Source organism: Mesoplodon mirus, assembly GCF_964341445.2.
Source record: "Mesoplodon mirus genome assembly, chromosome: 7".
NCBI lineage: Eukaryota > Metazoa > Chordata > Mammalia > Artiodactyla > Ziphiidae > Mesoplodon > Mesoplodon mirus.
The window spans coordinates 61,632,612-61,642,437 of NC_138983.1; positions in this window are offsets into that span (position 1 = coordinate 61,632,612).

Genomic DNA, 9,826 nt, shown 5'->3' on the forward strand with positions numbered 1-9,826 from the left:
GTTAACTCAGTTAAAGGCTTTGATTTTCCTAGCAGGGAATTACTAAAACAGATGCATTTTTCTTTTAAAGGCACAAGAATTCTCTTTGTGCTAGTATAAAGAGTAGATTCTAAAGTGTTATATAAAGTATGCTTCTAAAATTTAAAAGAGTTAAAGGAGATTCCTCATCTCAATTCCTAGGAGATGCTGTATCTGGAAAGGGTAAACAGAAGCAAATAGTTTCCTGAAACTGTGCCAAGGCTACATGTCAACTGCCTGGCAGGAAATGCTTTTGGAGGGCCTAGATAAACAGACTATCATCTTTTTTTGGAAAAATCTTCTTCTTTGACTTCTTACAAAGCAAATGTACTGAGTCTAACTAGCATCATGAACACAATAAGCAGAAAAGGGCACAGAGGATTTTTAAATGATGGTATCTTTAGAATCCCTAACAAGTGATCTGTCCTGCACTTTTAACACACAGGGACCTCACTGCTCAACAAGCGTATACTCAGTACATGGTTGTCGAAATTTGGTGGTAAATTAAACCTTATCTTTCTATTAATTTTCATCATGATTTTGGTGAAGCTTTATCTTACAAGAAGTTTTCATTTAGCAGCAGCTCTAAATATTTTAGCATTATACAATGATAAGATTTTCTGGCATTTATATAGTAATCAATTTTTCAAAATATTTTACATCCATTATCTTAATTTTTGTTCTAACATTTTATTTTACAAGTGCTGGCACTGATGCTAACTAACATCTCGTGAGATGTCAGTACAAAAATTAAATCAAAGATTAAGTTAGAGGACCAGACCTAACCTATTTGTCTGAAATATTTTCTAGTACATTTCCTTCTGTCCCCACTATGTACCAGATAATGGATCCAAAAATCCTATTCTCATATCTACTAAAATAAACCTTTGACCTCATCTCACTTTCTTAAACTGCAAAAAGCATGATGAGGATCTAGGTGTTGACTCAGAACACCTACTATCAGCTAGAGAAATCTCCTGCCTTGTATACAGCCTTGTCAGCTTTTTTGTACCTCCTCTCTCCACCAGCCTACATGTTCTGTTCTGCTACAGTCCCATCACCTATCTTCTCTTCCCCTTTTCTCACACTGAAAGCATCCTATGCCCCACTCATCTTATGCCGAATCTTACCCAGTCCACAACCCAGAGCAAAATTTCCCTGGCCCAAGTAACAAAGTCATATGAAATGTGGCATACCTCTCTACCTGCCTACCTTATCCTGTAGTCAGGGCGCCTCAGATAACAATTTGAGCCACTGCAACTATGAGGTCCTTCTCCATATTCCACAGCCACCAGCCGTTACTTCCAATATCCTCCCAATCTGCTCCTTCCCTCCCAAACAGAACATCTTTACCTTAGTTACTATTGGGCCTCATGGGAAAAAACAAAACAAAACAAAACTTTGTGTGTACACCATTTTATGCACTCTCCACAAAATGCGAAGGGGATGGTATGTGACTGGAAAAAAGAGTCACAAAACTGAAAGATACAAATATTTGAGTGTAAATAGTACATTTTAAATGATATAGTCACCCTATTATTTCTTTAAAATCTTAATTTATTTCTATTATTTCTTAAAATAGGGTATACCTATAATTATAATTAGGTAAACTCAGTACAGACCAGGAAATGTAAGTAAAGTATTCTCTAGGACTGGTATAAAACTAACCCTAGAAATTTGGTTTCCTACTCCACTTGTTAGAGCTTCCGGGAATGGAAATACATCCAAACATCAATACAGAACAGAGGCTTAATAAATGACCACTGAACAAATAAAGAAATGTTGATGGAAAGAATAAACATAAATTTCATACTAAAGAATATGTAAAAGTAAATCTTAAGAGAGTTAAGAGTTATTAGGAGTTTGGGATTAACATAAACACACTACTACATATAAAATAGATAACTGGGACTTCCCTGGTGGCGCAGTGGATAAGACTCCACACTTCCAATGCAGGGGGCCTAGGTTCGATCCCTGGTCAGGGAACCAGATCCCACATGCATGCCGCAACTCAGAGTTCTCATGCCACAACTAAGGAGCCCCCATGACATGACTAAGGAGCCCACCTGCCACAACTAGGAGCTGGTGCAACCAAATAAATAAATAACTATATTTTTTAAAAATAGATAACCAACAAGGACCTACTATATAGCACAGGGAACTATACTTAATATTTTTTAATAATCTATAAGGGAAAAGAATCTCAAAAAAATAGATATATATGTATGTATAACTGAATCACTTTTCTGTATACCTGAAACTAACACAACATTGTAAATCAACTATACTTCAATTAAAAAAAGAGAGAGAGTTAAAAGAGTTATATTTTAAAAGGTTAGGAGGGTTATAAAATTGGAAGGGAACAGGAAGATCAATATATTAATTTTTAAAAAGCAGCTGGGTCTGTGAAGATATACTGTGTCAGGTTTTAGGACATTAAAACTCCACATTGGTATGTATTTTTCATTTGCCCCAAATGCAAAGAATATTTACCTTTCACGGGATTTTTTCCATGATGCATTTTTTTTCTGGACTCATACCTAGATTTCCAGCCTGGTGCAGGTACCTCTCAAGGTCCCCAAACTGGAAGTTACCTCTGCCACTCTCAACTCCCCAGACATTGTTCTATGCTACTTATCAAGTTCCACTGTACATCATGGTTACTCAGTCCTCATGTTTACATAGTACGCACCTCCACTCTTAGATTATAAACCTCTCAAAAACAATGACTTTCTTACTCATTTCTTCTTCTCCTCACAGCAAACTGTAAATGTCTACTCAATGTATTTAGAAAAGGCTTACAATTCTTTAAATTACTGTTATCAACATTATTCAATGTATTTAGAAAGGGCTTACAATTCTTTAAATTACTGTTATCAACATTCATCCAATAAAAGACTAGAACATAAAAAATAAAAAAAAATTAAAAAAAAAAACCTCCACATTGTGAACACTTCCAGAATGATGGACTGAGGAGATTGACAAATCATCTATCCAAAAAGCCACATTAAAATGACACAAAATTATCAAAACAATCATTTCAAGATTTTGGGGGGGAAATTAACCAGAGGTACACAACAAATTGAAAAGCATTATTTAAAAGAACAACAACAACCGAACCTCTGTTAAGAAATGTAGGGATCTGGGGCATCAGAGGCTGTTCTCATGCCCTATTCCATACCCCCAACTCCAACATGATGATTCTATCAGGACAGGACAAGCCATGAAAACCAGCAGCTCTGCTGCTTGGAGGGTGATGGCTTCATTTGGTGTCCAGAGTATTGTCGGAAACAAATGATCTTAGAAAATAAGTGGTAAACGATCACCGAAAATTAATATTACAGCTGGCTGAGACTGCAGCACTGGTTGGGGCAAGCAATAGAAGAGCCAGAAATTTAAGTGAGACCCAGGGAGCAGTCGTAGTAGACCTTGATGAGCTCTCACGTATCCTTGGTGGTCTGGAAGGTGTGCCCATGTCCAAGGTTATGCACTGGCTGAATGTGAGGCCTTGCATACACAGAAAATAAAAGTCACAGCAGACCTGACTGAACTTTAAATGTGTTGCTCAAGTCATACACAGATACTCAGCAAAGGGTAAAGCCAAACTAGCCTCAAGATATTTAAGTACAACCTGTTACCAATTATTAGCTGACCACTAAACTATGCTGACAATCCCTAGGAAGTCAGCCTTAAAAATAAAAACAAGAATTAAAAGAAAAAAAAACTGAGGAGACACATCAGTGGCCACACATTGAGGAGAAACAGACTCTACAGACAGTCCAGGCAAGTTACCAAACAGCCAACAAACAACAGTAGCAGCAACAACCCCTGGTGAGGGGGACGATCAGAATCGAGAGTTGCTATATTATCTAAAACAGAGGTCAGCAAACTATAGCCCGTGGCCCAATTATGGCCCATTGCCTGTTGTTTTTTCACATAAAGGTTTTTTTGGAAGACATCTATGCTCATTCATTTACATATTGCCTATGTCTGCTTTCCCACTACAACAGCAGAGTTAGTTACAACAGAGACCACATAGCTTGCAAAGCCTAAAATATTTACTGTATGGTCCTTTATAGAAAACATTTGTTGGTCCCTGATCTAAATGTTCAGTTTTCAACAAAAAATTATGAGATATACAAATAAATAGGAAGGGGAGGCCTATATACAGAAAGAGGACACACTTAATAGAAACTGGCTCTGAGGGGGCCTAAATGTTAGACTTAACAAAGATTTCAAGGCAGCTGTTATAAATATGTTCAAAGAACTGAAAAAATAAGCAAGTTTTTAAATTAAAGTATGACAACAACTCAATAGAGAATATCAATCAAAAGATAGAGATTATAAAGCAAAACAAATGCCAGAGTTGAAAAGCACAGTAACTGAAATGAAAATTCACCAAGGGATTCAACAGCAGATTTGAGATTGCAGAAAAAAAGAATTAGTGACCTTGAAGATATATCAATAGAGATTATCCAATCTAAAGACAAGAAAGGAAAAACGATGAAGAAAAATAAACACATACTAACATATGTGTAAGGGGAGCCCCAGAAGGAGGAGAGAGAGAGAGAAGGGCAGGAAAAAAAGGTCCAAAACTTCCCAAATATGAGGAAAAACAATCTACCCATTCAAGAAGTGCAATGAACTCCAAGTGCAATGAACACAAGAATCCACAAAAAACCTACTAGTACCAGCAAATGAATTCAGCAAGGTCACAGGACACAATATCAATATGTAAAAATCAACTATATTTCTATATACTAGTATATAATCTGCAAATAAAATCAGGAAAACAATTCTATTCCCAATGACATAAAAAATTAAGTATTTAATACAGTTGTTAAAAGAAGTGCAAGAGTACAGTAATAGCTATACAACATTGCTGAGAAAAACTAAAAAAAAAACCCTGAAAGACACAGATGTTCCATTTTCATGAATTCAAAAACCTAATGTTAAGATTACAATTCTTCCTAAATTGATCTATAGATTCAGTACAAACTCTATCAAAATCCTAATAATTATGCATAAGCTGATAAGCTGAATTTAAATTTTATGAAAATACAAATGACCTAGAATACCAAAACAACTTTGAAAATTAAGAACATAGTTGATGGATTCATAGCTACCAATTTCCAAACTTACTAGAAAGCTATAATAATCAAGACAGTGTGATACTGACATAAGGACAAACACAGATCAATGGAACAGAATTAAAAATTCAAAAGCTGATCCTTATATTTAATTTGTTAAATAATTGATATTTAACAAAAGTGCCAAAACAATTTAATGAGAAAAGGATAGTCTTTTCAACAAATGGTACTAAGATAATTGGACATCTGCATGTAAAGAGAAGAATAAAGACCCTTACCTCATAACACATACAAATGAATGCAAAATGGCATAAACCTAAATGTAAAAACTAAAATATAAAGCTTTTAGAAGAAAACATAGGGAAAAAATTTTCATGACCTTGGGTTAGGCAAAGATATATTTAGATATGACACCAAAAATATTGTACAATCCATAAAAGAAAAAAATTAATAAGTTGGACTTCATCAATATTTAAGATGTTTGTGCTTCAAAAGACACTATTATGAAAATGAAAGCCATGACACAGACTGGGAGAAAATACTTCTAAATCATATGACTGACAAAGAATTCTTGTTAAAAATAAGAACTCTTATAACTCAATTTAAAAAAAAACAATTTAAAAATGGAGCAGAAGATTTGAATAGACATTTCATGAAAGAAGAAATAGGAATAGCTAATAACCACAAGAAAACACGTTCAACATCATTAGCCATTAAGGAAATGCAAATTAAAATCACTATGAGATACTACTTCACACCCATTAGAATGACTATAATCGAAAAGACAATAACAGGGACTTCCCTGGTGGTCCAGCGGTTAATAATCTGCCTTCCAATGCAAGGAATATGGGTTCAATCCCTGGTTGGGGAACTAAGATCCCACATGCTGTGGGGCAACTAAGCCCACGCGCCGCAACTACTGAGCCTGTGCACTCTGGAGCCCATGCATCACAACTAGCGAGCCCACATGCCGCAACTACTGAGGCTACACGCCACAAGTAGAATGCCTGTGAGCCGCAACTACTGAACCACATACTGCAACGAGAGATCCCGCGTGCTGCAACTAAGACCCGACGCAGCCAAGTTAAAAAAAAAAAAAAAAGACGATAACAAGCACTGAGGAGGATGTAGAAAAATTGGAACCTTCATACATTGCTTGTGGAAATGTAAAATGGTACAGCCACTCTGGAAAACAGTTTGGCAGTCTCTTAAAATGTTAAACATAAATTTACTGTAGCACCCAGCAATTTAACTCCTAAGTATCTCCCCAAGAGAAATGAAAACCTGTATCCACAAAGTCTTATACCCAATCTTTCATAGCAGCCTTATTCATAACAGCCCCAAGCTGGAAACAACTGGTAAATGGATAAACAAAATGTAGTATATTAATACAGCGATGCAATATTATTCAGCCATAAAAAGGAATGAAGTACTGATACAGGCTACAATATGGATGAACCTCAAAAACATCATGCTAAGTGAAAGAAGCCAGACAAAAAGGTCACATATTATAAGATTCATTTATAGGAACTGGACAGAAAAGGCAAATTTATTGAAATGGCAAGCAGAATAGTGTTCGCCTGGGTCTAGGGGTGGGAGCTAAGACTGACTGCACATGGTGGACACTAGGGTTCTTTTTTAGGTCATGAAAATGTTCCAAGACTGGATTGTGGTGATGATTGCATAAATTAACTAAAATGTACTGAATTGTATACTTCGATCAGGTGAATTTTACATGTAAATTATGCCTCAAAGTAGTTTTTTTTTAAACTCTACATGGATTCCAATTATTTATAGCTTCCAAAATTACTATTCCTTTAATCTCTGATGTTTTTAAAATGACAAAACTTTTCACTAATCATTCCTGCGCTGCAATCAATTTTTTAACTTCCACTCAATTTTTAACATTTTGTGAAAGCTAATTCTCAGAAGTTGGATTCATTTTCTTTAATCTATATAATTGCGATGGCAATTTTGATGAGTTTCTTTCATTCCCCAATAACCCAATGAGTTGACGTAATCAGGCAAAATGAACGATCTAATGTCTCACTCAGTCATGATCTAATGACTGTAATACTACTTTACAAAGCTATAATGATTCTAAAGCTCTCTAAGTCTGCTGAAGAAATAAAAATACCACCTGTCAGATAAAATGATTTATACATTCTTTGGTATGTGCAGTATAAATCATTGTCTAACTGGCATGACACCCACTTTTGCATCCTACGTTTTTAACCCTTTTTTGCCCCCTCCATACAGAGAAAAAGAATTTACACTGCTCTTCGCTAGATTTGTTTTTTGTCCTCAAAAAGTCCCAAATATGGCATCAATCTCTTTCCTCAGATCTCAGGAATAACGGCTTCCTCCAGTCATCTATTCCCCCAAACATAGACAAATAACTTCTATGTGTTCTCTGTAATGAATTTACCCCTATGAAGAGAGAAATCATGGAAGACTTATACCAATGGTTTCTTTCTCCATCAATGATCAGGTACATTCCTGATTATATGCCCTCCCTCTATTTGTTGGTCCATTTCTAAGTCTCTACCAGTGGCTTTCAGGAGTACCTGGCTTGGGCTGTGTTTGATTCACAAGGGTCCTGATGGCAGGTCATGTTCCATCATTTTTTTCCATCCAATCTTAAAAAAGAGAAAAAGGATTCTCTCAATCTGTGGCTGACAGTACAAACGTTGAAATTATTTTTAAACATATATATATTTATAAACATAAAGACAAACACAAAGATTTAATTTCATGTCAGTCTTCAGGCTTCAGTTTCATTCCAAGCAACTTCTTTCCCATATATTTCTAAATGTTAAATTCTGGGAAAATTAGTTACAACTGAATATTCATTGAATTCATTAAAGTGTATGTACATGGATTTTTTTAAGAAGCCAATTCTTATCTGGCCTAAAAGGAATCTATTTAAATTAAAAATTCAATCAGTAAATTCAACAAATATCTATTGAACACCTACTGCTCAACAGTCCCTGGATACTTAGGGACAAATAAGGAACAGTCTCCACCTTCAAGAAGTTTATAAGCTGATAGGACAGAACTAACCAGAACTACATATAATTTAAATCAGATTAGGATAAGTACCACAATATTTAAAAAAAAAAAAAAAAGCCATGAAAACATAGGTTGCACTTGGGAATCATGGAGGATTTCAAAAACTTCCCTTGACAGAAAGATAATGCTGCAACTGGAATGGAATTGGGAGTGGAGAGCAGTAATAGAATCCTGGGGAAGAGAGTCAAGTGGGGTGCAGTATAGATGTAGTCTCAGATGAGTGAGGGCATATTGGGAGAGAAGGCTGAAGTCTGATGAAGAAAATAATACTAGCTAATATTTATTGAGCATTTACTATGTGCTAAGTATTATTTAAAGCACTTTACATATATTAACTTATTTGATCCTCACAACTACCCTATGAGGAATGTACTGTTATTATTCCCATTTTATAGATGGCAAAACTGAGGTATAGAATAGTTAAGTAGTCTGCTCATGCTTACACAGACACAGATAACAGTTATGGAGCCAGGATCTTGAAATCCATAAATAATAAAAGAAGAACAAATTCTATCTCACCCCTAACTACCTTCATTATAAGAGCAATTAACAGGTATCTTAACTACCCCTTCTCCCATTAATTCCTAGGCCATCCTTCAAGGCCCAGCTCAAATGTTTCCTTCCTACAAAACCTTTCTTGATCCCCCAGCTGAACAATATATATTTCTCCTCTAAGCTTCGTAGCACTTATCAGGATCAATCTTGCAGCAAACAGCTTATGAACAAAATCTTAATATTTCATTCCTAGCATTACAGATTTTATGTGCATCATTCCCTCTTTTAAGTTCTCCTTTATACTTTGTATTCCCCACCACTCCTAGGGCAGTGCCTGGCACGTAATGGTAGCTATATCTATGGAGCATTTATTCTTGGCAAGGCACTGTGCTGAGTATTTTACAGGAATTCTCTCACAAAATCCTTACAGCACCTATTCATGCATGCAATCGCTATTTTCAGTCCCTTCTGTGGCAAATAAAATACTAGATGACTCTTAAACTCAGTAAACAAGGCAGATGTGGTCCATATCCTCAAGAAGCTCACAGTCTATGAAGATTGGTACTATTGGTATCCTCTAGAATAGAGATGAGGAAAAGTGAGGCTCAAAGAAGTTAATTTGTTTGCCCAGAATCACACAGCAAAAAAGTGACAGAGTCTGAATTCAAACTCAGCTCTCCAGACTGGATATTTGGGACCCTGTGCATAAAACCACTATGGTCTAAAGGAGGCCCCTGATAAACACTTATTGAAGGAAAAGTTTTAGAAAACCCCTACAATGAAAACTATCCCGAGGATAATGAAGACTTCCATTCAATTCCGCTCGGAGAGGAAAGCAGGAAATGAGCAACAGTGCAGATGGAGGTTGTAGTAGTAGCCTCATACACACCTGATAGCTCAGAACTGCTCATCAAGCCATCTGCTGAGGAGACCTCCTCAGCACTGAGGATTTCCTCGTGGCCCTTAAAGTGGTCCCTCCTGAGCAACAAGGCTTCGCTGCGCGCCAGGATGGTGTAGCGAAGTCACTAATTCTCAGTGAGACCCTGTATCTCCTACCAGATAACCGGTGGCGTGGAATGGAAGGTAAAGACGCACGGCTCCTTATTTAAACGTGGGGCAACTATTCTTGAAAGGTGAACCCCTGCCCCCGA